Raw genomic sequence first — 26,675 nt, forward strand, 5'->3', positions numbered from 1 at the left:
GTCATCCGCATGTTAAAGCGTGAATATTGCAATCTTTTCCTTCTCGCTCTTCTATATCCTATCTGTCTAAAAAACCCACCAATCTTTTTTTTCACCCATACCCACCATTCACACACATTAGAGAAAGAACTTTTCTTTCTAGCCCAAAAACCATATTTTTCCCCAAACCTAGTTTTTACCCTTTCATCACACAGAAAACTGACATTCATCTTCCATACCCCTCTACCATAAAAGAAATTATTTATAACAAAAACCCCCAACAAACACTCGTGATCTGAAAACCACACTCTCTCCTGCGTATAATCTACACATTTCATTGCAGAGGTAGAAAAAAAGAAAAAATCCAGACGAGAATCCGTTCTTCCGTCATCGGCATGATAGGTAAATGGACCTGGTTTCCTGGTGACAGCGTCCTGCAAAGCAAAGTCCTGCAAAATTTTATTCCACAAAACTCCAGTGACATCCACATTAGACTCTGTGGACCCAGCTCGGGCCTGCTTCTCCAGGATACAGTTAATGTCACCAACAATAATGACAGGAACTTTACCGTGTAGAAAAAATTTTAAACTATCAAAAAGTGCCAACCTATCAGTTTTCACAGCATGGCCATAGATATTGATTAGCCTAAACTGCCACCCCTTATAGGCTAGTAACACGCAGACACATCTTCCTTCCTGTATAATTTGAGTCTGTTTGATGACAAACTCATTATTTTTGAAGAGGATACCAATTCCATCATTCCTATTTGTGGAAGAAAAAGACCAAATTGCTTCCCCAAACTTCCATTCTTCTTTCCTGGGCATTTTTGATAAACCACATTCTTGTACGCAAACAATGTCACTGCCCTTAGAGGCCAAAAAGTCCAGGACTGCAGCACGCTTGTGAGCAGAGGAGAACACCCGTACATTTTGTGAGACAATTTTTAATCTCAAAGACATGCGGGCATAGTATGGTTAGTGCAATGGAAAGCCATGAAAAACCAGAACATATCACGTCCCAGGGAAATACATCGCTCTTTCCAGATTCGCCACATTGACTTCACTGAGGAAACCTTCCCCAGGAGAGCTGGGTACTTCTGAGGCCACCTCAGATGACTTAGGGCTAGAACTAGAGTCACTGTCCAACAATGAGAAAGGATTTGCATGAGCCGAATCTTCCAACAAGCCTATCTTCAGTCTCTTCACCGCTTTTCCAGACTTCCCCCTTTTTGAGACAACTTTATGGAAGATTTCCGCACTAGTGGCACTAGGCATCCTGGCCTCCTTCTCGTCCTCCTCCGATATTGACCACTCCACTTTAGCTGAGTCTTCCATTTTTGACTCTGGGCTAGAAAAAGACAAAATTTGCATACTTGCACCATCATCAGGGGAAGCACACCCAATAGGTGGCGCTGTGTCTTCACCTTCCATAGGTATAACCCCAGGTGCTTCATCAACACTTTGCTCTGCAGGAGGGACCACACCCAACTCCATGCTGTTAGTATGTGAGGTTAGAACCTCTCCTAATACAGCTTTCCCTGGGTCCTGACAAGCAGACACAGAAACACTGCCAGCAGGCTCTGAAATTTCCTCAGAAGAGGCAGCAAGGGAACTTGTTGTTCTCACCTGTCTGCCCCATGTTCTTCTCTCTTGTCCTAAGAAAGGAAACACCTTTGGACATTTCCTACAGGTATGGCCAGGCAAACCACAAATATCACACCTGGATGGGGAAATACATGCACTAGCCTCATGTCCGGTTTCCTTGCAATTTCTGCAAACCTTGCCTTTACATGCATCTTTGGTATGCCCGTAGGAAAAACATGATCTGCAAAAGCATGGCATATCTTGGTAATACAGATACCCCTTATTACCACCAATTGAAAAATTAGCAGGAGGATTCATCACTCCTCCAATACAGCTGGAGTCAGGTTTCAGCCTGACCCAGTACTTGATATCACCATTGAAAACTCCCCATAGATTCTTCTGCTCCACACCACCTCTAACATGGGTACAGTAGTGAGCTAAAAAGGCCCTGACCAGCCTTCTATCCAGAAATGGGTTATACATGTGGATGGTAATACATTTCTCCACTGCTGAAAAAAGAGGTTGCACTTCAATAGATGTTAAAGCCTCATGCATGTGTTTCTCCTTGAGCAACTGAAAAACATTTAGACAGTAGGCGGCCTCAAAAAAGGATACATCATACGTAGCAATATTGCTGAAAGCTTGGATACAGAATACCTCTACCAACTTAACTCCAGCCAGGTCCAGAAGGATGTTCTCAATGATGTGCCCAGTATCCACTTCGTCTCTCCTCTGCTCTTTTACCACAAAACGAATAGTATTCCGCACTGCTGCCATCTTGATATGGAATGCCCAACGGCACGGTGATCGCTCCCAAAAACGTCGGAGAGGACTCCACGAAAGACCGAACCCCCGGCCCAGACCAGGCAATAAACCTGATCTGAGCCAAAAGGCCGAGAAGCGATAACCCGAATGGGCCGGCCGTTGACCGAGCCTGCCTAATACTGCTGTTCACCCCTTGCAGCGATTGATTCAGCCTACTCCTAGGCAATTCCATGGGGCCCTGCAGGCTCACACACATTTACAGCTACTAAGCGGGAGGGAGGTGAATAAAGGCCGGAGAGGAAGCTACACAGGATTTGCTTCTTTTGCTTGCACCACAATGCAGTGCTGAAAGAGGAGGAATCTACATAAAAACGCCTTCCTGGCAACGCCCAAATGCCCTCCTGCCATGCAGATAAACACTGGCAGCGGCAGCAAGTGCATGCCCACAGCCACCCCTTGTTCCTTCACACCTTGTATCAGCTGTAATCCAGTCCAGTGCTGCCTGCTGAGCAGCACTGACCAACACTGCCTGGGCCCAGGCTTTTATCTATCTCTGAGGCAGGCCCCATTATGATGTCAGAAAGCTGGCTCTGGAATCCTGAGGGCTCCACTATGACACGTGCAAAGTTCCGTCTGAACTTTATATAAGACGGTGAGGCTCAGTCAGTCACTCAGTGTTGCCTGAGAGGGCAACACTGCAACAGCCGGCCGCCAGGCTGTCTTTTTTTTGCACATTTATTTGCCTCCAGGAGGCCACAAGAGGGAGACAAGGGACTGCAAAATGGAAAATAAGCATCCACCAACTTTACAGACAACTTCTCTTTGCTCCTACAACCTCCATCCTTGCACAGTTTGTTATTCTTCTAGGTAACATAGTAACAAATCCAAATTGCTGCTCTCTTTGTAGGCAAGCAAGGCTTTGTTGCAACTGCAATTCTTACTTCTTCTTGAAATGTAGGGACGACAGTACATTCCATCACATCCATGTAGTGTACACAGGTAGGTCCATTGTGGCGGGCAGGCAGGCAGGCAGGCAGGCGGGCGGGCGGGCGGCTTTAATGGCTGTTTGCTGTTCCCCTACTCCACTCCGCTATTTGACTGTGGTGCTGCATCAATCAGTGGCTGGCTCAGGTGCAGCTCTTTAACCTACCTAGGAGGGAGGGCGGAGAGAAGACAAGGAAGGTGAATGAGCTGTTCCAATGTGAAATGCCGGAAACACAGAAACACAGAAGACACACACACAACAAGAGGTGGCAATGTATTAATTAATTGCATTTAATAAATGAGCTCATTATCACACATGACTGTACAAATGCATTGTCCAACAGGTGTTGAAATAATGGGATTAAAAGGGGAGATCCCATCAGAAAGACAAAAACAATAGCAAACACAAATAGCACTTTTGGAATCTGATTTTAGTCAACACATAAGGGAAGGGTGCACCGGTCCTGGAAATACTGCAATACCAGGTCAATGCGTGGAGTGGACAGAGCAAGCTCTATTTCCATCTCCCTGTTCTAAAAATCCATTTAATATATGGTCCCCAGATAGGGGACGTATCAGATATTAAACTGATAAGAACAGATTTTTTTTTTTTTTTTTTTTTTTTTAGCCCGAGTCGTGCTTTCTATCACCCAAGTGCATAAAAAGTGCAGAGGTGCCACACAAAAAGTGCACAAGGATGCGGTCTATCGCAGCCCTTCTCTTAAAAGAGAGAGGCCCCGCATAACCATTCCCTGACCCTCCAAACCATAGGCCTAGAGGATCAAGGATCGATGGTCCCCCCTCGCCGAAGCTTAGGGAGACCCAAACACACTCCTAGGCTTCTACCTGGGCTGCCACCCCAGTGTCCACCTAGGAGCCTGCATCCTAGTTGCACCTCCCCTCCGAAGAAGGGAGGCCGGGTTGCAGGGGAAAAAGGAACCAGAAGGCCACACATTTTCCCCCTAGACCTCAGGAGGGTCCCAAAAGGGCACCGCATCCCAAAATCCTTGTGACAAACGTGACAAACACACAGTGAAAAACAAAATTAAATAAGTGGATGTGCGCTGTGATACAGCCTGGACATCCGCCAGGTATAAAAAAAATTCCTCATCTCCCAGCCAGAAGGCCGGGAGAATAAAGGTGTGTGCTCATATAGCGTGAAAGAGAGTGCGTGCAAGTGTGCCTTCACTCAGTGGGATCCCACCCCCAGTGAGTTAGGGCACCCCAGGGTCACCAGCCCTGGGGCACATAGCAACTCGGGCTTTCAAACTACCCGACCTCCTGACCTCGATCCGGCGGTCGCCTGGTCACCTACAAATGGTACCTTTAAACCAAATGCGTACACCAGAGCGATGACCGTTGTGGTTCCCTGCCCTCACCTCGGCGTTCTGTCATCCCCCTACGATGGCCCACGTACCACCGGCAGGGATGATTACTAACCTCAGCTTGAGCAGGTTTTTTTTTTTTTTTTTTTTTTTTTTTTGAAAGCCCGAGTCGTGCTTTCTATCACCCAAGTGCATAAAAAGTGCAGAGGTGCCACACAAAAAGTGCACAAGGATGCGGTCTATCGCAGCCCTTCTCTTAAAAGAGAGAGGCCCCGCATAACCATTCCTCGACCCTCCAAGCCTTAGGCCTAGAGGATCAAGGATCGATGATCCCCCTTCGCCGAAGCTTAGGGAGACCCAACAACACTCCAAGGCTTCTACCTGGGCTGCCACCCCAGTGTCCACCTTGGAGCCTGCATCTAAGGTGCACCTCCCCTCCGAAGAAGGGAGGCCGGGTTGCAGGGGAAAAAGGAACCAGAAGGCCACACATTTTCCCCCTAGACCTCAGGAGGGTCCCAAAAGGGCACCGCATCCCAAAATCCTTGTGACAAAACGTGACAAACACACAGTGAAAAACAAAATTAAATAAGTGGATGTGCGCTGTGATACAGCCTGGACATCCGCCAGGTATAAAAAATTCCTCATCTCCCAGCCAGAAGGCCGGGAGAATAAAGGTGTGTGCTTAAAAGTGTGAAAGAAGAGTGCGTGCAAATGTGCCTTTGCTCAGTGGGATCCCACCCCCAGTGAGTTAGGGCACCCCAGGGTCACCAGCCCTGGGGCACATAGCAACTCGGGCTTTCATACTACCCGACCTCCTGACCTCGATCCGGCGGTCGCCTGGTCACCTACAAATGGTACCTTTAAACCAAATGCGTACACCAGAGCGATGACCGTTGTGGTTCCCTGCCCTCACCTCGGCGTTCTGTCATCCCCCTACGATGGCCGCTGTACCACCGGCAGGGATGATTACTAACCTCAGCTTGAGCAGGTACTACACTTGATCTTAGCCAAAAGGCCGAGAAGCGATAACCCGAATGGGCCGGCCGTTGACCGAGCCTGCCTAATACTGCTGTTCACCCCTTGCAGCGATTGATTCAGCCTACTCCTAGGCAATTCCATGGGGCCCTGCAGGCTCACACACATTTACAGCTACTAAGCGGGAGGGAGGTGAATAAAGGCCGGAGAGGAAGCTACACAGGATTTGCTTCTTTTGCTTGCACCACAATGCAGTGCTGAAAGAGGAGGAATCTACATAAAAACGCCTTCCTGGCAACGCCCAAATGCCCTCCTGCCATGCAGATAAACACTGGCAGCGGCAGCAAGTGCATGCCCACAGCCACCCCTTGTTCCTTCACACCTTGTATCAGCTGTAATCCAGTCCAGTCCGGTGCTGCCTGCTGAGCAGCACTGACCAACACTGCCTGGGCCCAGGCTTTTATCTATCTCTGAGGCAGGCCCCATTATGATGTCAGAAAGCTGGCTCTGGAATCCTGAGGGCTCCACTATGACACGTGCAAAGTTCCGTCTGAACTTTATATAAGACGGTGAGGCTCAGTCAGTCACTCAGTGTTGCCTGAGAGGGCAACACTGCAACAGCCGGCCGCCAGGCTGTCTTTTTTTTGCACATTTATTTGCCTCCAGGAGGCCACAAGAGGGAGACAAGGGACTGCAAAATGGAAAATAAGCATCCACCAACTTTACAGACAACTTCTCTTTGCTCCTACAACCTCCATCCTTGCACAGTTTGTTATTCTTCTAGGTAACATAGTAACAAATCCAAATTGCTGCTCTCTTTGTAGGCAAGCAAGGCTTTGTTGCAACTGCAATTCTTACTTCTTCTTGAAATGTAGGGACGACAGTACATTCCATCACATCCATGTAGTGTACACAGGTAGGTCCATTGTGGCGGGCAGGCAGGCAGGCAGGCAGGCGGGCGGGCGGGCGGCTTTAATGGCTGTTTGCTGTTCCCCTACTCCACTCCGCTATTTGACTGTGGTGCTGCATCAATCAGTGGCTGGCTCAGGTGCAGCTCTTTAACCTACCTAGGAGGGAGGGCGGAGAGAAGACAAGGAAGGTGAATGAGCTGTTCCAATGTGAAATGCCGGAAACACAGAAACACAGAAGACACACACACAACAAGAGGTGGCAATGTATTAATTAATTGCATTTAATAAATGAGCTCATTATCACACATGACTGTACAAATGCATTGTCCAACAGGTGTTGAAATAATGGGATTAAAAGGGGAGATCCCATCAGAAAGACAAAAACAATAGCAAACACAAATAGCACTTTTGGAATCTGATTTTAGTCAACACATAAGGGAAGGGTGCACCGGTCCTGGAAATACTGCAATACCAGGTCAATGCGTGGAGTGGACAGAGCAAGCTCTATTTCCATCTCCCTGTTCTAAAAATCCATTTAATATATGGTCCCCAGATAGGGGACGTATCAGATATTAAACTGATAAGAACAGATTTTTTCTTTTTTTTCATTCAGATCACGTCTTAAAAATCATAAAATTCAAAATAAAAAAGACTTAGATCATCACAATGAAAACTGAAAACGTATAATTAACTTTTGTTTTCCTCTTTCCTTTTTTCCTTTTAAGAAATCAAAAAAACATTCCTTTTTTAACAGCAATAGTTCCTAACATATCCACTAAATGTTCCTGCAAATCATTACCATCCCATTCACAGTTTACAATGCACGCTAACCACGTTGGCACACCATACCGTTCAAGAAACCCTGGTAAATTTTCTCTTACACAGAGCCGCACCCTTCTCCGCATTTTTTCAAAATTAATTTTACTACGTAACTGCTCTACTTCTTCCAGTAACCTGTCTCTTTCTGCTCTTTCCTCTTCTGAAATGACACTTTTTTTCTTTCTCTCTGCTTTTTTCCTTTTTTTCTCATCACTTTGCCCACTTCCTTCCAATTTCTGAAGCTTTCCTTCTTCCAAACTAACTTCCGCTTCCTTTCTTTTGACTATCTTCTTATTTTCCTCTTGTACCTCACGTTTGCTTTTCTTTGGGCATGATTTGAATATGTGCCCCTCCTCTCCACACATATTACATACTTTCCCTTTCTGACATTCATTATACTTATGCCCCTCTTGCAGACATTTTGTACACATTACTTTCTCACACGTTTCTCTCTCATGACCATAATCTTTACAATTCAAACAAAACATATCCATTCCCAAAAAAAATAAATTTCCACATGCACTTCCAATCTTAAACCGCGCTGGAGGAAACAATAGGTTTCTAGATTCACCAATTCTCACAAATTTACAAAGAAATTTCCATTTCCCAGTCCAAAATCCAAAGGGGTTAAACACTTTCCCCTTTCCCACCACCTCCTCACAAAACTTAGTGAGAAATGACTTAATGTCCTCTTCCTCCACGTAAGGCGAAAACATCTTTACGACCACCAACTTCTTGTTTGGCACAAAATGTGGTGTTACCTTCACACCCACAAGTCTTGGGTCCCTTTTACCTTCCTTCAAGCGTTCCAAAAAATCTGAATAAATTTCTTCTGTAGCGAAGGTAACGTCAAAGCACCCTCTCCTCGGATAGTCCATCACCGCCAAAATGCACGATCTCTCCAGCTGAAAGAAATCCAACAAAAGGACCTTCGTGATGTACTCCAAATCCTTCCTTTGCCTCTCAGATTCCTCCACGAAAAACCGGACCGCATTCCTGGTTCGCATATGTTCGGGAATTTCCTCCATCCTGCTCCAAAAGAATTCCAGCAATCTCCAAAGAAATACCTTCAGTACCGGAGTACCAGGCAGGTGATCGCTCCCCGTTGCCCTGGACTAATCCTCCTCCCCAATAGCAGCAGAGGGGTGAAGTCTCTCCTAAGAGAAACGATCCCCCCAGGCCAAGGAAAAGGGTACCAGGGCACCTCCTGACCAAGAAACAAGGCAATACCCTAAAGTACTACACTTGATCTTAGCCAAAAGGCCGAGAAGCGATAACCCGAATGGGCCGGCCGTTGACCGAGCCTGCCTAATACTGCTGTTCACCCCTTGCAGCGATTGATTCAGCCTACTCCTAGGCAATTCCATGGGGCCCTGCAGGCTCACACACATTTACAGCTACTAAGCGGGAGGGAGGTGAATAAAGGCCGGAGAGGAAGCTACACAGGATTTGCTTCTTTTGCTTGCACCACAATGCAGTGCTGAAAGAGGAGGAATCTACATAAAAACGCCTTCCTGGCAACGCCCAAATGCCCTCCTGCCATGCAGATAAACACTGGCAGCGGCAGCAAGTGCATGCCCACAGCCACCCCTTGTTCCTTCACACCTTGTATCAGCTGTAATCCAGTCCAGTCCGGTGCTGCCTGCTGAGCAGCACTGACCAACACTGCCTGGGCCCAGGCTTTTATCTATCTCTGAGGCAGGCCCCATTATGATGTCAGAAAGCTGGCTCTGGAATCCTGAGGGCTCCACTATGACACGTGCAAAGTTCCGTCTGAACTTTATATAAGACGGTGAGGCTCAGTCAGTCACTCAGTGTTGCCTGAGAGGGCAACACTGCAACAGCCGGCCGCCAGGCTGTCTTTTTTTTGCACATTTATTTGCCTCCAGGAGGCCACAAGAGGGAGACAAGGGACTGCAAAATGGAAAATAAGCATCCACCAACTTTACAGACAACTTCTCTTTGCTCCTACAACCTCCATCCTTGCACAGTTTGTTATTCTTCTAGGTAACATAGTAACAAATCCAAATTGCTGCTCTCTTTGTAGGCAAGCAAGGCTTTGTTGCAACTGCAATTCTTACTTCTTCTTGAAATGTAGGGACGACAGTACATTCCATCACATCCATGTAGTGTACACAGGTAGGTCCATTGTGGCGGGCAGGCAGGCAGGCAGGCAGGCGGGCGGGCGGGCGGCTTTAATGGCTGTTTGCTGTTCCCCTACTCCACTCCGCTATTTGACTGTGGTGCTGCATCAATCAGTGGCTGGCTCAGGTGCAGCTCTTTAACCTACCTAGGAGGGAGGGCGGAGAGAAGACAAGGAAGGTGAATGAGCTGTTCCAATGTGAAATGCCGGAAACACAGAAACACAGAAGACACACACACAACAAGAGGTGGCAATGTATTAATTAATTGCATTTAATAAATGAGCTCATTATCACACATGACTGTACAAATGCATTGTCCAACAGGTGTTGAAATAATGGGATTAAAAGGGGAGATCCCATCAGAAAGACAAAAACAATAGCAAACACAAATAGCACTTTTGGAATCTGATTTTAGTCAACACATAAGGGAAGGGTGCACCGGTCCTGGAAATACTGCAATACCAGGTCAATGCGTGGAGTGGACAGAGCAAGCTCTATTTCCATCTCCCTGTTCTAAAAATCCATTTAATATATGGTCCCCAGATAGGGGACGTATCAGATATTAAACTGATAAGAACAGATTTTTTTTTTTTTTTACAAAAGTTTTTATTGATCAATTGAAACAAAATACAAGTACAATATACATCATAATACAATCAGAACAATGTCAGTGTCATACAATCGTTTCAGTTCACACAAGTAATGTACAAAATAATCACACCCAATGTTTCCATTTCTTAACCTTCCAGATCCCCTCAGAATCTGACCCAGAACGTTTACAATCAAGCTTGTACATAAAATACAATCTACTGAGAAACAATTTAATACAGTCATCAACAGACATTTTGTCTTTTTTATAAACCAGAATATTTCGTGAGTCCCATAAAGTTTCACGCAGGGCAATAGTAAACATCCACACTAGTCTGTGTTGCACAGACATTGTAAGGCCTACCCCATAAAGTAACATGCTGACAGAGGCAGAAGAGATGCCAGTAAGTTCTAAAAACAAACGCTTTAACTTAGCAATGACCTGTTTGGCATAGGGACAACCATAAAGCAAGTGAAATACGGTTTCTATGTCACCGCAATTTTCCCTCGGACACTGTTCAGATGGCGCCATATCTCTGCGTTTTAAGAACGCCTTTGTTGGAAGAGCCTCATGAAAGGATAACCATGTCACCTCCCTTTGTTTGGGTGACACTGGCAAAGCACTGACCATTTTCCATGCATTTTTAGCCTGAGAGCTAGACAGGTCAGCTATGTTCGTTACAATTTCATCCTTCCGGTACCATTTCAGAATATGAATTTTACTGGTGCTTAATAATCCCAAGGATTCTAGATTATATTTATTCTTGAAATATTGTAGTGCAAAGTAAAAAGGAGGCGCAACAAAGGCCCAAGGTTTGGTTCTATCTAACGGTAACCAACCCCATTTATGAAACATCCAGCCACCCAAATATCGGATCATGTGACCGGCCCATCTTTTAGATAGTACTAACTTGTGTATTAATAACCAGTAGTGCATGTGAGATAGAAAAGCAATGTCAGGAAAATGTAGACCACCGTTAATGGGTAATTTCAGACATTTGACACGAGCAACTTTCTCAGCTTTTGACCCCCATAGAAAGATACACAATATTCTGGTCATTTGCTGTATCCACCTGCTGGAGGGAGTGAAAACACAGGTGAGATAAAAAATCATGGGCAAGATGACTGCCTTTATTATGAGCACCTTCCCAAAAAGAGACATTTGCCTGGTCTTATAGAAGTTCAGCTTCTGTGTTACTCTTTCACCCAACTTCTGAAAGGATTGGCTACCTTTTAACGCCTGATCATAATGAACCCCCAGAATAGTCAGTCCCTGTGGGTCATGGGGCACCTGTGTGTCTTGTACAGGTGTGACAGCCGCAAACGTTGAGTATTTGCATTTATCCCAGTTTACAGACATGGCAGACACATTACAGAAAATACGTAAATGTAATTTTGCTCTATTCAAGTCCGCTTGGGATGTGTTAACCAACACCACATCATCCATATAGGCCAGTAATTTTACTGCCTCACCTTGAGACCCTGGGAGAAAGAAACCTTTTATTATTTTATCTTTAATAACAGACTGAATAAAAGTTTCCATGACACTTATGAAAAGTACTGGCGACAAAGGGCACCCCTGTCGCACCCCAGAAGAAACCGTGAAAGGGTCGCCTAGGGAACCATTAACCTGAACACAGCTAGTAACCTCCGAATACATACTTTGAATGACTCGCAGCATCTGTGCAGGGATACCAAAAGCACGTAAAACAGAAAATAAAAATTGATGTGAAACTGTGTCATACGCTTTTTGCAGATCAATGGAAGTAAGAACCAATAGCGAACGATTAGACAGAGACGTATGAATAATATCCCTAACCAGCAAAAGGTTTTCATGAATACGCCTACCAGGCACTGCACATGTCTGAGCAGGCCCGATAAGATCTGGTAACACAGCGCTAAGTCTGGATGTGAGAATTTTCGCCACCACCTTATAATCAACATTGAGTAATGTAATAGGGCGCCAGTTTTTGACATCCCTACGGTCACCCTTCTTATACAATAAAGTAATCACTCCATTCTTCATAGAAGCAGATAATTCCCCTGTAGAAATAATCAAGTGAATGATTTGGACAAAAACTATTTTGATGATGTCCCAAAAGGTAATATAAAATTCCTTAGATAATCCATCTAAACCTGGAGTCTTATTATTCTGCATGGACTTTAAGGTATTCAGAACTTCTTCCTCCGTCACAGGTGCCACTAAGGAGGGGACAGCGGTATCATGGACCTGCTTATCAAGGACAGAACAATAGTCATCAATTTCTTCACTTGAAGCAGCATCACGATTAGAATACAATGCAGAGTAAAAGTTAGATATAACAGGTCCCACACCTGGGCCCTGCACCTCATTGCCTTGGTCATCTAAAACAGTTTTGAACACAGAATGAACACGAACAGATTTTTTAAAGAAATACCTGGTGCAGCACTCATTTTCCTCCATATGCTGCACCTTAGCACGAAACATAATGCTTTTACCCCGTCGGGCAAGGGTGTCATTGAAAGCCTGTTTGGCAGTTTGTAATTCGTCAGAAACATCAATCCCTTCTCTTTGTAATTTCCCCAAAACCACAAGGTTGTTGATTAGTTTGGTATATTGCCTTCTATGCTGCTTGGCCAAACTTCTGCCGTAACGCTGGAAGAAGGAGGCAACATTTACTTTTATCCAATCCCACCACAACAGAGGTGAGGCGAAGGAGGTTTCCTTTGAAACCCATACATTAAATTGCATTTCAAACAATTTATGAACATCGGGTTCCCCTAAAAGTAAGTTGTTGAGTTTCCAAAACCCCTTGCCTTGCACAATGGCACCTTGTAAGGACACATCACATAATAAACCCACATGGTCAGAAAAACCAACATTAACAATGGAAAATTGCATAACTGTAAAATGAGATGTGCAAAACATAAAGTCAATGCGTGATTTCACCTTGCCATGATCAGCATAGTAGGTGTAAATAGGGTCAGAGTGATGTGGAACAGCACAAATGTCCTTTAAGGAGAAATCCTGTAAGATAGAATTTAGCAAAGTTCCAGTGCTGTCCAGTTTACAGTTATTTGTAGTACCACAGCGCCCTCTAGTGTCAATGATACTATTGAAATCTCCTGCAAGTACAGTTGGTAAAGTACCTGGCAGGAAAACCTTTAAATTATGAAAAAATTCTAAACGGTCAGCCTTGTTTGCAGGGGCATAAACATTAAATAATCGAAAAGGAGTCCCGGACAAGTCCATGTCGAGTTGCTGAAGCCGACCTGGTATTAAAACAGTATGATGGAAACAGTTTATCACAGAAGATTTGAGAAGAACCCCGACTCCAGTATTTCTAGTTAAGTCTGAAGGAGCCCAGTAAGCTGGCCCAGCTTGCCACTCCAAATTAGAGGGCATAACATTTAAAGCACATTCCTGGAGGCAAATCAGGTCCACAGGCTGAGTACGTAAAAAGTCTAAAACAGCAGCCCGTCTGTTTGTCGAGGCAATACCCCTGACATTTAGGGAAAGCACCCGTAACATTAGAATAAACTATATACAGTTAAAAAGTACTAAACCAGTCAAGGAGGGCCTTCGGAAAAGCCACATACCTCCTGTAGAAGTTGAACGCCAACGGAGTCCAGAAATTCGGAAGACGGGGAAATTAGAGGCGGGTCCTGGTGATGCGGAAGAGCCGTGTCCTCTTCAGAAGAGCAGGATAAGGCACTGTAGCGGTTGGGACTGGCAATGGAGTCCATCATCTTTTTCTTTGGAGGGCCTGCTCCGTCCTTACCAGGCTTGCGACGGGCCTTCACAACAGAGAAAACAGATCGATCTAGATCCTGATGGGGAGTAGGTGATATCACAGACCCAGAGGTAGTGGGTGCAGAGAGGTCCATACCCGCCGGCTCTGTATCCGCCCATACGATGGTCATGCCACTTTCCTCTGTGTCGGACTGGAAAGAAGAAAGGAACTCTTCAATCTCTGTAGCAGATGATGCGGTGTGCTGTGGCGAGGGAGCCTCAACCCTTGGAGCAGGGGAGACCTCAGCCGGCTTCTGCAGCTCTGTAACCTGGCTCAACGAAGAAGAAGCTGGAACAGCATCCGTCTGGGAAACAGCAGGCAAGTCCTTCAGAGAATCTGATGTAGAAGCTGGCACCAGGCCAGGACAATTCAGAGGCGGCAAGAGGGTCAGAGCCTGGGCCATAGGTAGCTCATTTGCGGGTGCCTCAGGCTCTGCCTCTGCCAGCTGGACCTCCAGGAAGATGGGCCCTCGTCCCGATCGGGCGGCATCAGCGTAGCTACGATTCGTCATCATTCCTCTGGGGCAGGCTCGCACCAAATGTTCTTTGGAGCCACACAGGTCACAGGTGCGAGGTTGGGAACAGTGCCCAGCATCATGGCTCGCGCTTCCACAGTTCCGGCAGCAGCGACCAGTCGGGCAGGACTCCTTGGTGTGCCCGAAGTTGAGACACTGCCTGCAGTACTTGGGCTGGCCTGGGTAGACCAGATATCCTCTGTTTCCTCCAAGGGAGAAGGAGGCAGGAGGGTGACAAACTCCACCGATTCCCTCAGGGTCTGGACGAAATCTCACCCAGAAACGAAGCTTGCCGTTGGGGATCCCGAAGACGTTCCTCAGCTTGTTGCCTCCTCTGACGCTGCTACAGTATCGCTGCAGGAAGGCCACCACATGCGCCAGCTCCGTGAAGGGGTTGAAGAGGTGGAGGGTAATCGGCTTCTCATCCATCTGGAACAGCGGTATCAAGAGGAAATCCGTCAGCTCCGGCTCAGTTAGCAGCTTTTTGCTTTTTTCAAAGACAGTCAGGCATTGTCCGTTTGTCTCAAAAGAGACATCGAAAAAGCCTTGGGCAGCACTGTCTTGAAGGCAGAAAATGTCAGTCGCTCTGAGTTTCAGCATCCTGAAAAGGACGGTCTGAACGAAAGGTCCAAGCTCATATCTTCGGTTGCAGTCTGGCTTTACCAGGAAGCGGATGGTATTTCGGATCCCCTGAGCCTCCATATCACCAGCCAGTGAAGTTCGATCCACTATCTTAGCCAAAAGGCCGAGAAGCGATAACCCGAATGGGCCGGCCGTTGACCGAGCCTGCCTAATACTGCTGTTCACCCCTTGCAGCGATTGATTCAGCCTACTCCTAGGCAATTCCATGGGGCCCTGCAGGCTCACACACATTTACAGCTACTAAGCGGGAGGGAGGTGAATAAAGGCCGGAGAGGAAGCTACACAGGATTTGCTTCTTTTGCTTGCACCACAATGCAGTGCTGAAAGAGGAGGAATCTACATAAAAACGCCTTCCTGGCAACGCCCAAATGCCCTCCTGCCATGCAGATAAACACTGGCAGCGGCAGCAAGTGCATGCCCACAGCCACCCCTTGTTCCTTCACACCTTGTATCAGCTGTAATCCAGTCCAGTCCGGTGCTGCCTGCTGAGCAGCACTGACCAACACTGCCTGGGCCCAGGCTTTTATCTATCTCTGAGGCAGGCCCCATTATGATGTCAGAAAGCTGGCTCTGGAATCCTGAGGGCTCCACTATGACACGTGCAAAGTTCCGTCTGAACTTTATATAAGACGGTGAGGCTCAGTCAGTCACTCAGTGTTGCCTGAGAGGGCAACACTGCAACAGCCGGCCGCCAGGCTGTCTTTTTTTTGCACATTTATTTGCCTCCAGGAGGCCACAAGAGGGAGACAAGGGACTGCAAAATGGAAAATAAGCATCCACCAACTTTACAGACAACTTCTCTTTGCTCCTACAACCTCCATCCTTGCACAGTTTGTTATTCTTCTAGGTAACATAGTAACAAATCCAAATTGCTGCTCTCTTTGTAGGCAAGCAAGGCTTTGTTGCAACTGCAATTCTTACTTCTTCTTGAAATGTAGGGACGACAGTACATTCCATCACATCCATGTAGTGTACACAGGTAGGTCCATTGTGGCGGGCAGGCAGGCAGGCAGGCAGGCGGGCGGGCGGGCGGCTTTAATGGCTGTTTGCTGTTCCCCTACTCCACTCCGCTATTTGACTGTGGTGCTGCATCAATCAGTGGCTGGCTCAGGTGCAGCTCTTTAACCTACCTAGGAGGGAGGGCGGAGAGAAGACAAGGAAGGTGAATGAGCTGTTCCAATGTGAAATGCCGGAAACACAGAAACACAGAAGACACACACACAACAAGAGGTGGCAATGTATTAATTAATTGCATTTAATAAATGAGCTCATTATCACACATGACTGTACAAATGCATTGTCCAACAGGTGTTGAAATAATGGGATTAAAAGGGGAGATCCCATCAGAAAGACAAAAACAATAGCAAACACAAATAGCACTTTTGGAATCTGATTTTAGTCAACACATAAGGGAAGGGTGCACCGGTCCTGGAAATACTGCAATACCAGGTCAATGCGTGGAGTGGACAGAGCAAGCTCTATTTCCATCTCCCTGTTCTAAAAATCCATTTAATATATGGTCCCCAGATAGGGGACGTATCAGATATTAAACTGATAAGAACAGATTTTTTTTTTTTTTTTTTTTTTTTTTTATTAAACCATTCAGGTTTTTTTGAATAAAACCGAGAACTGTAGTTGTTCAAACCACCTCTCTATTTTTCAAAAAATCTCATCACTCTGGTTCATTATTTTATTTTTCCATCAAATACAAGATAAATCAAACAAAATTCCTCAAACTAAATACCTCCATTTTAACATTCGCCATATCCCTTCCGCATCCATACCTCTTTCTAGATCCCATTTATAATAAAAATACAATTTAGCCAATACCATACTAACCACATCCTCCATCTCAAATACTTCTCTTTTATACACATTCAAATTCCTCGTATTCCACAATACTTCTTTCACACAAGTCAGAAAAATCCACAACACTCTATCCTTTTCACTACCCAAACTACACAAACCAAACAAGACAATTTCATACGTCAAAACCTTCAAACCAGTCAATTCTTCACACAACCCACTCAACTTTTTCCAAACATCCTTTGCATGTTTACACGACCAAAACACATGACTCACATCCTCATCATCCCCACAACCTTCTCTCGGACACCTTTCAGACGCAACCAAACCTCTTCTTTTCTGAACACTCCTTACAGGCAACACTCCATGTACCGACATCCATAACAAATCTTTCTGCTTATTTGACACATCATACGTAACAATCTTCTTCCACACAGACTTAGACTCCATCGAATTCAAACCATTTACAGAACACATCACATTATTCATACACATACTTCTCACAACATTCTTTTCTCTCAAAAATCTCTCCATTCTTACATCCTCTAGCTGGAACTTTTTGATAAATTTTTCTACATACAAATACCACCCCGTGCACTGGAAAGCAATTGGTTTACATAAATTTCTTTTTTCCCAACTTAGACGCTGAATCACCGTTCCAGCTAGATACTTAGACATTCTGGAAGCCTTGGATTCCTTAAATAAAAGCTCTACAAAAAAACGTACACAATTAATTCCAATGAAAATCTCCAAATTTGGGAAATCAAGGCCTCCATTACGTCTGCTTTTCATTAGAATTTCTCTCCTTGCCTTCTCAATCCCGCTCCCCCATAGAAAAAGGAACAAAACTCTATTCACTTTTTTTAACATAGCAACAGCAGGAGGAAAAACCAGAGCAACATATAAAATCATAGGTAGAATAATACTTTTGACAATTAAAACCTTCCCCGAAAAAGAAAGATCCCTCATTCTCCACATTTCCAACTTTCTCACAATCCTACCACCTAACTCATCCCAACTTTCTTTCCCTTTCAGCTCATCATCAAACACAATACCCAAAATTTTCACACCATTCACCTGTTCCATATCAGAATCACACACTCGCTCATTACTGAAAAAAATTTTAAATTTGCTCTTACCCCAATTTATTTTAAAAGCAGACGCAATACAAAACATATTTACAATCAACTTCACTCTGGACATATCATACACTGAATCACACAATACACAAATATCATCCATATATCCCAAAGCTTTCACACGCTTTCCATCACACCCGGGCACCACCAAACCTTTCACAACCTTATCATTTCTAATCATTTGCAACAATGGTTCAATCGCACAAATAAAAAGGATGGGAGACAACGGACAACCCTGTCGCACACCAGACATAATACTAAATGATTCTGAAAAAAACCCATTCACCTGCACACAACTCTTTGCATTCGCGTATAATTTCTTCAACAAACTCACAAACTGAACCGGAAAACCCATTCTCTCTAACACTTTGAACAAAAACACATGCGCCACACGATCAAACGCTTTCTCAAAATCTAACGCACACACAATCACCTTCTTATTCCGACCCTTACAATCCTCAAGCATGTCCCGCACCAACGCCACGTTCTCATGCAATTTCCTTTTCGGTACCGCACATACCTGATCCTCATCAATTACACACCCAATCACATCTCTCATACGATTCGCAATCAGCTTGGCAAAAATTTTATAATCCGTATTCAGCAAAGTAATTGGTCGCCAGTTTTCTAACCGTCTCTTATCTCCTTTTTTATGCAACAGAACTACCATACCCTTCTTCATCACATCACACATATTCGTCCCAGAAAACAACACTCTCATAACATCAATAACATCCTTCCCAATTATATCCCAATATTTCCCATAGAAATCAGCTGGTATTCCATCGATCCCTGGAGACTTATTTTTGGCCATACTTCCCACCACATCCTTTACTTCACCATCCATAATCTCACCAAGCAAAAGCTCACATTCACTTTCAGGAACAAAATTACACACAATATCCAAAAACTCATCATCGTCACCCAGATCACACTTCTTCACATCATACAGTTGTTTATAAAAATCAGACACCACATCAATCACATCCTTACCAAACACCTCTTTATCATCCTTATCCAATAACACATTCATACCACTTTTCCCACCACACATTTTTTTAAAGAAAAATCTAGTGCACTTCTCGTGATTATCTCTAACCTCCACCTTAGACCTAAATATTATTTCTTTCCCTTTCTCTCGGAACCACTCCTTAATATCTTTTTTTGTTTTTTCTAAATCGTGTCTTACATCCATACCCAAATTTTTACATTGATGAAGGAACGTCATCCTCATATTAAAGCGTGAATATTGCAATCTTTTCCTTCTCGCTCTTCTATATCCTATCTGTCTAAAAAACCCACCAATCTTTTTTTTCACCCATACCCACCATTCACACACATTAGAGAAAGAACTTTTCTTCCTAACCCAAAACCCATATTTTTTCCCAAACCTAGTTTTTACCCTTTCATCACTCAGAAAACTGACATTCATCTTCCATACCCCTCTACCATAAAAGAAATTATTTATAACAAAAACCCCCAACAAACACTCGTGATCTGAAAACCACACTCTCTCCTGCGCATAATCGACACATTTCATTGCTGAAGTAGAAAAAAAGAAAAAGTCCAGACGAGAATCCGTTCTTCCGTCATCGGCATGGTAAGTAAATGGACCTGGTTTCCTGGTGACAGCGTCCTGCAAAGCAAAGTCCTGCAAAATTTTATTCCACAAACTTCCGGTAGCGTCCACATTAGACTCTGTGGATCCAGCTCGGGCCTGCTTCTCCAGGATACAGTTAATATCACCGACAATAATAACAGGAACTTTACCATGTAGAAAAAATTTTAAACTATCAAAAAGTGCCAACCTATCAGTTTTCACAGCATGGCCATAGATATTGATAAGCCTAAACTGCCATCCCTTATAGGATAGTAACACACAGACACATCTTCCTTCCTGAATGATTTGAGTCTGTTTGATGACAAACTCATTATTTTTGAAGAGAATACCAATTCCATCATTCCTATTTGTGGAAGAAAAGGACCAAATTGCTTCCCCAAACTTCCATTCTTCTTTCCTAGGCATTTTTGATAAACCACATTCTTGTACGCAAACAATGTCACTGCCCTTAGAGGCCAAAAAGTCCAGGACTGCAGCACGCTTGTGAGCAGAGGAGAACACCCGTACATTTTGAGAGACAATCTTTAATCTCAAAGACATGCGGGCATAGTATGGTTAGTGGAAAAGAAAGCCATGAGAAAACCAGAACATATCACGTCCCAGGGAAATACATAGCTCTTTCCAGATTCGCCACATTGGCTTCACTGAGGAAACCTTCCCCAGGAGAGCTGGGTACTTCTGAGGCCACCTCAGATGACTTAGGGCTACAACTAGAGTCACTGTCCAGCAATGAGAAAGGATTTGCATGAGCAGAATCTTCCAACAAACCTATCTTCAGTCTCTTCACCGCCTTTCCAGACTTCCCCCTTTTTGAGACAACTTTGTGGAAAATTTCCGCACTAGTGGCACTAGGCATCCTGGCCTCCTTCTCGTCCTCCTCCGATATTGACCACTCCACTTTAGCTGAGTCTTCCGTTTTTGACTCTGGGCTAGAGAAAGACAAAATTTGCATACTTGCACCATTATCAGGGTATGCACACCCACTAGGTGGCGCTGTGTCTTCACCTTCCATAGGTATAACCACAGGTGTCTCATCAACAGTTGGCTCTGCAGGAGGGACCACACCCAACTCCATGCTATCAGTATGTGAGGTTAGAACCTCTCCAAATCCAGCTTTCCCAGGGTCCTGAGAAGCAGCCACAGAAACACTGCCAGCAGGCTCTGAAATTACATCAGAAGAGGCAGCAAGGGAACCTGTTGTTCTCACCTGTCTGCCCCATGTCCTTCTCTCTTGCCCTAAGAAGGGAAACACCTTTGGGCATTTTCTACAGGTATGACCAGGCAAACCACAAATGTCACACCTGGATGGGGAAATACATGCACTAGCCTCATGTCCTGTTTCTTTACAATTCCTGCATACCTTGCCTTTGCATGCATCTTTGGTATGCCCGTAGGAAAAACATGATCTACAAAAGCATGGCATATCTTGGTAGTAAAGATATCCCTTATTACCACCAATTGAAAAATTAGCAGGAGGATTCATCACTCCTCCAATACAGCTGGAGTCAGGTTTCAGCCTGACCCAGTACTTGATATCACCATTGAAAACTCCCCATAGATTCTTCTGCTCCACACCACCTCTAACATGGGTACAGTAGTGAGCTAAAAAGGCCCTAACCAGCCTTCTATCCAGAAATGGGTTATACATGTGGATTGTGATACATTTCTCCACTGCTGAAAAAAGAGGTTGCACTTCAATAGATGTTAAAGCCTCATGCATGTGTTTCTCCTTGAGCAACTGAAAAACATTTAGACAGTAGGCGGCCTCAAAAAAGGATACGTCATACGTAGCAATATTACTGAAAGCTTGGATACAGAATACCTCTACCAACTTAACTCCAGCCAGGTCCAGAAGGATGTTCTCAATGATGTGCCCAGTATCCACTTCGTCTCTCCTCTGCTCATTTACCACAAAACGAATAGTATTCCGCACAGCTGCCATCTTGATATGGAATGCCCAACGGCACGGTGATCGCTCCCAAAAACGTCGGAGAGGACTCCACGAAAGACCGAACCCCCGGCCCAGACCAGGCAATAAACCTGATCTGAGCCAAAAGGCCGAGAAGCGATAACCCGAATGGGCCGGCCGTTGACCGAGCCTGCCTAATACTGCTGTTCACCCCTTGCAGCGATTGATTCAGCCTACTCCTAGGCAATTCCATGGGGCCCTGCAGGCTCACACACATTTACAGCTACTAAGCGGGAGGGAGGTGAATAAAGGCCGGAGAGGAAGCTACACAGGATTTGCTTCTTTTGCTTGCACCACAATGCAGTGCTGAAAGAGGAGGAATCTACATAAAAACGCCTTCCTGGCAACGCCCAAATGCCCTCCTGCCATGCAGATAAACACTGGCAGCGGCAGCAAGTGCATGCCCACAGCCACCCCTTGTTCCTTCACACCTTGTATCAGCTGTAATCCAGTCCAGTCCGGTGCTGCCTGCTGAGCAGCACTGACCAACACTGCCTGGGCCCAGGCTTTTATCTATCTCTGAGGCAGGCCCCATTATGATGTCAGAAAGCTGGCTCTGGAATCCTGAGGGCTCCACTATGACACGTGCAAAGTTCCGTCTGAACTTTATATAAGACGGTGAGGCTCAGTCAGTCACTCAGTGTTGCCTGAGAGGGCAACACTGCAACAGCCGGCCGCCAGGCTGTCTTTTTTTTGCACATTTATTTGCCTCCAGGAGGCCACAAGAGGGAGACAAGGGACTGCAAAATGGAAAATAAGCATCCACCAACTTTACAGACAACTTCTCTTTGCTCCTACAACCTCCATCCTTGCACAGTTTGTTATTCTTCTAGGTAACATAGTAACAAATCCAAATTGCTGCTCTCTTTGTAGGCAAGCAAGGCTTTGTTGCAACTGCAATTCTTACTTCTTCTTGAAATGTAGGGACGACAGTACATTCCATCACATCCATGTAGTGTACACAGGTAGGTCCATTGTGGCGGGCAGGCAGGCAGGCAGGCAGGCGGGCGGGCGGGCGGCTTTAATGGCTGTTTGCTGTTCCCCTACTCCACTCCGCTATTTGACTGTGGTGCTGCATCAATCAGTGGCTGGCTCAGGTGCAGCTCTTTAACCTACCTAGGAGGGAGGGCGGAGAGAAGACAAGGAAGGTGAATGAGCTGTTCCAATGTGAAATGCCGGAAACACAGAAACACAGAAGACACACACACAACAAGAGGTGGCAATGTATTAATTAATTGCATTTAATAAATGAGCTCATTATCACACATGACTGTACAAATGCATTGTCCAACAGGTGTTGAAATAATGGGATTAAAAGGGGAGATCCCATCAGAAAGACAAAAACAATAGCAAACACAAATAGCACTTTTGGAATCTGATTTTAGTCAACACATAAGGGAAGGGTGCACCGGTCCTGGAAATACTGCAATACCAGGTCAATGCGTGGAGTGGACAGAGCAAGCTCTATTTCCATCTCCCTGTTCTAAAAATCCATTTAATATATGGTCCCCAGATAGGGGACGTATCAGATATTAAACTGATAAGAACAGATTTTTGATTGAAAAATGCTTTATTGACAATCAATCGTCATCATACAAACATTACTGCGACGCAGCGCAAGCCATGAAGCAGCAAATAATAAATAATAACAGTCGTCAAACATAACATGACAGTATAATACACAGTACAGGCTAGCCTATGCTATACATTACACCACATGCTACACTAACATTCTTGCATTCACTAAAGCCAAACAACAAAGCATTACAGACAAGTGATGGGATAGGGGAGTGGGTAGGAGGGGATAGGGAAGGGGGAAATCACAGGCCCGAAGCTTTATTGAAAGACAACACACAAGAAGGGAGAGTGGGGGGAAGGGGAGTATCAGTCCTCTTCCTCATCGACGTCCGGGCTGTCCCAGGTGGAATAGTCTCTGAGCAGGCTGTGGATCAGCCTGCGGCAGTCCTGGACGGACACACTCTCTCTCCGCAAAATCAGACGGTTCCTGGCAAACCATATAGCGTCCTTAAAGCAGTTCATAAGGCGCCAGGCTTCCTGGATTGCTCCATCCGTGGTATTCCCAGGAAATAGTCCATAAAGTACCGAGCGGTACGACAGTCTGTTCCTGGGTACTGAGTCCTTGAGTTCATGTTCCAAGGCTTTCAACAGACCCTGTGCAAAGGGGCACTGCCAGAAAATGTGCAAAGATGTTTCCTCCGTGAAGGGGCACCTGGGGCAGTACCGGGTCTTGCACAGGTTGCGGGCATGCATGAATGACCTAAGAGGCAGTCCTCCCTGGATGGCCATCCATGAAATGTCCTTGTGCCCGTTGGTCAACCTGCCAGATGACACGTTAGTCCAAACAGTCTCCAACGTGTCGGCATGAAGCCCTGGAACAGACTCCAGTGAGTCCTTTGCTCTGATGTGCTTGTGGATCGTCTTAGGTTTCCACAAGTCGGGCTTAAGACCCTCCAGTTGATGCTCCCTCACGAACCGGACGACATCTCCGTAGAACCAGGGAGCGTGCCAGTTGTAAGGGAAGGAGCTGTCCCACTTGTCCCAGCCAAAACCTCGCCAGAGGGGAAGGAGGAAGTAGCGGGACATGGCCTTGCCCGCAGAGCCGTTTGCTGTCCTCAGAGTCCTACGAACACAGTCACATACAAAAGCGATCCGCAGCAGAGTGGGAATGTCGGGTATACCCTTCCCACCTTTGCGGGGCTCCTTGTACATAACAGTCCGCTTTACTCTGTCCATTTTCGAGCCCCAGATGAAGCGAAACACAGTCCTGGTAATGGCCCTCGAGACGGTGGCAAGAGGGGGCCATGCCTGTGCAGTGTATTGTAGCACAGGCAAGACTTCGTTACGCAGGACCATTGCTTTGCCCTCAATAGTGAGTTGTCTGAGGCTCCACAGTCCGATCCTTTGGTTGACTTTGGCCAAGCGTTCTTCCCACGACTTTAGGGCTGCACCTTCCTTACCGAACCAGACTCCCAGAATTTTGATGAAGTCCGGCTTGATAGTAAACGGGAAGGAGGCAGGAGAAGGCAGGTACCACTTTCCGAAGAGCATGGCTTCCGACTTCCCGCAGTTGACTTTTGCCCCTGAAGCGCGTCCGAACTCCTCACAGGTCTGGACGAGTGCAGTCACCGAACTCTGGTCAGCGCAGAAGACGGTCACGTCGTCCATGTACAGCGAGCATTTGACCTCGAAGTGTCCTGGACCTGGTGCGGTGATCCCTCTGATCTCTCCATTCTGCCGGATAGCCTCTGCGGAGAGCTCTATAACACAAACAAAAAGGAGAGGTGAAAGAGGACAGCCTTGTCTAACCCCCGACGATACAGGAAAGGGGTCAGTCTTCCAGCCGTTCACCAGCACCGAGCTGTAAATGTCGCAATACATCAGGTTAACATACAAACAGAACAACCTGCCAAGCCGCAGCCTACGCAGAGCCTTACCCATGAATTCGTGAGAGACCCGGTCAAAAGCCTTCTCCTGATCCAGACTGACCAGGGCCGCGTGTGTACGGCGGCTTTGCATGTAATGCACCGTGTCCCTCACCAGGGCAAGACTGTCGGCCACCCTACGGCCAGGAATGCCGCAGGTTTGGTCCGATCCGATGATCTGTCCGATGACAACCTTCAGTCTGTTGGCCAATACTTTGGCGAGGATCTTGTAGTCCACGTTCAGGAGAGAGATGGGACGCCAGTTTTTCAGGTCACATCTCTCCCCCTTCCGCTTATACAAGATCGTGATCATGCCTTCTCTCAAGGACGGTGGCATTCTACCCTCCACCACCATCTCCTCATAGAGCTCCAGCAGGTCCGGACTGATCAAGTCCCCCAGCGCTACATAGAGCTCTGCTGGGAGACCATCACTGCCCGGGGTCCTGCCGGGTCTGAAGGATTTAGCGGCAGAGAGCAGTTCCTCCACCGTCAGGGGTACATCCATAGCCTCCGTACCTGCAGGATCAAGATGATTAGTGATACCTGACAGGAATTTATCGGCGGCTTCGGGGTCAGTGGTTTTCCGGGAGTAGAGGCTTCGGTAGTAGTCTGTGACGACTCCCATCACCTCCTTCTTCCCAGAATGCATGTTTCCGGTCTCATCTCGAAGTTCCTTCAGGGGCGTGTGGCCGGCATGGAGTTTCCTGAAAAAGAACGAGTTACATTTCTCACCCTTCTCCAGGTTCTCCACCTTGGAACGAAAGACAATTCGCTTGGATTCCTCCTCAAAGTGCCTTTTCAGGCCCTTTTTGGCTTCCTCCAGCTCCTTCCTGACGTCCCAGCCGCATTGAAGGAGGTCTTGCAGGGATCGCAGCTGACGCTGCATCTCTCTGAAGTCTCTCTTCCTCTCACACGCCTGTTGACGACTTTTTGCCTGAAAGAAACAACGAAATTCAACTTTAACATATTCCCACCAGTCACAGGTTTTGTCAAAGAAAACTTTATCATTCCTCCAAACAATATAGGCGTCTCTAAGTTCCGCCAGTACCTCCTCTCTTTCCAGCAGGGCACAATTCAGCTTCCAGGAGCCAGGGCCGGGAGGAAAACCGTGGCCGATGGCACCCTGGAAGAGAATGGCCCTGTGGTCAGAGAAGAAGCAGGGGACCATGGAGTGCCCATGCTGCTTGACTGCCCGGGAGGTGAACACAAAGTCAATCCGAGAACGAAGTGAGCCATCGGGTCGGCTCCATGAATAGTTCACAGAGCCAATCCCCATGGAGCCCACAACGTCCTGCAAGGATGCTTCGGTTACCATCTCGATAAGCAGTTTGGAACTGACATCCAGTTTGATTGAAGTGCCGGAACTTCGTCCATCCTCTTCGATGGGGCAGTTGAAGTCCCCGGCCATCACCACTGCCCTAGTGGTGGCGAGCTGGGTCCGCAGGGTCTGGAATAGTTCCAGGCGCTCAGCCTTCATAGGGGGAGCGTACACGTTGATGAGCCTAATCGGCTCTCCTGCCCAGGAACCGTCTACGACCAACAAGCGGCCGCAGGCGAGCTCCTGGACAGAGTCAACAGTAAATACGCTTCCCCTAATCAGGATGGCAACCCCTGCAGACTTACAGTCGCCCCCACCAGACCAGTAGGACGGGCCATGGGTCCACTGCCTGGCCAGATGATGGTATGACCTGGAAG

General features: G+C 46.2%; 1 non-coding gene and 6 pseudogenes across 1 annotated transcript; all 7 read right to left on the minus strand.

Moving 5' to 3' along the window:
• Positions 1-3,759: 3,759 nt before the first annotated feature.
• Positions 3,760-3,981, minus strand: LOC142654146 (U2 spliceosomal RNA; annotated as a pseudogene).
• Positions 3,982-5,593: 1,612 nt separating this feature from the next.
• LOC142654651 (U2 spliceosomal RNA) lies at positions 5,594-5,663 on the minus strand (annotated as a pseudogene).
• Positions 5,664-6,960: 1,297 nt separating this feature from the next.
• LOC142654011 (U2 spliceosomal RNA) lies at positions 6,961-7,154 on the minus strand. The gene has a single exon (XR_012848827.1). It is a non-coding gene; the product is annotated as a U2 spliceosomal RNA (small nuclear RNA).
• A 1,351-nt stretch (positions 7,155-8,505) lies between these two features.
• On the minus strand, positions 8,506-8,616 carry LOC142654644 (U2 spliceosomal RNA; annotated as a pseudogene).
• A 1,297-nt stretch (positions 8,617-9,913) lies between these two features.
• LOC142653867 (U2 spliceosomal RNA) lies at positions 9,914-10,092 on the minus strand (annotated as a pseudogene).
• A 6,322-nt stretch (positions 10,093-16,414) lies between these two features.
• LOC142654150 (U2 spliceosomal RNA) lies at positions 16,415-16,629 on the minus strand (annotated as a pseudogene).
• Positions 16,630-22,935: 6,306 nt separating this feature from the next.
• Positions 22,936-23,109, minus strand: LOC142653779 (U2 spliceosomal RNA; annotated as a pseudogene).
• Positions 23,110-26,675: the final 3,566 nt, after the last annotated feature.

The sequence above is a fragment of the Rhinoderma darwinii genome, chromosome 5 (assembly GCF_050947455.1).
Source record: "Rhinoderma darwinii isolate aRhiDar2 chromosome 5, aRhiDar2.hap1, whole genome shotgun sequence".
NCBI lineage: Eukaryota > Metazoa > Chordata > Amphibia > Anura > Rhinodermatidae > Rhinoderma > Rhinoderma darwinii.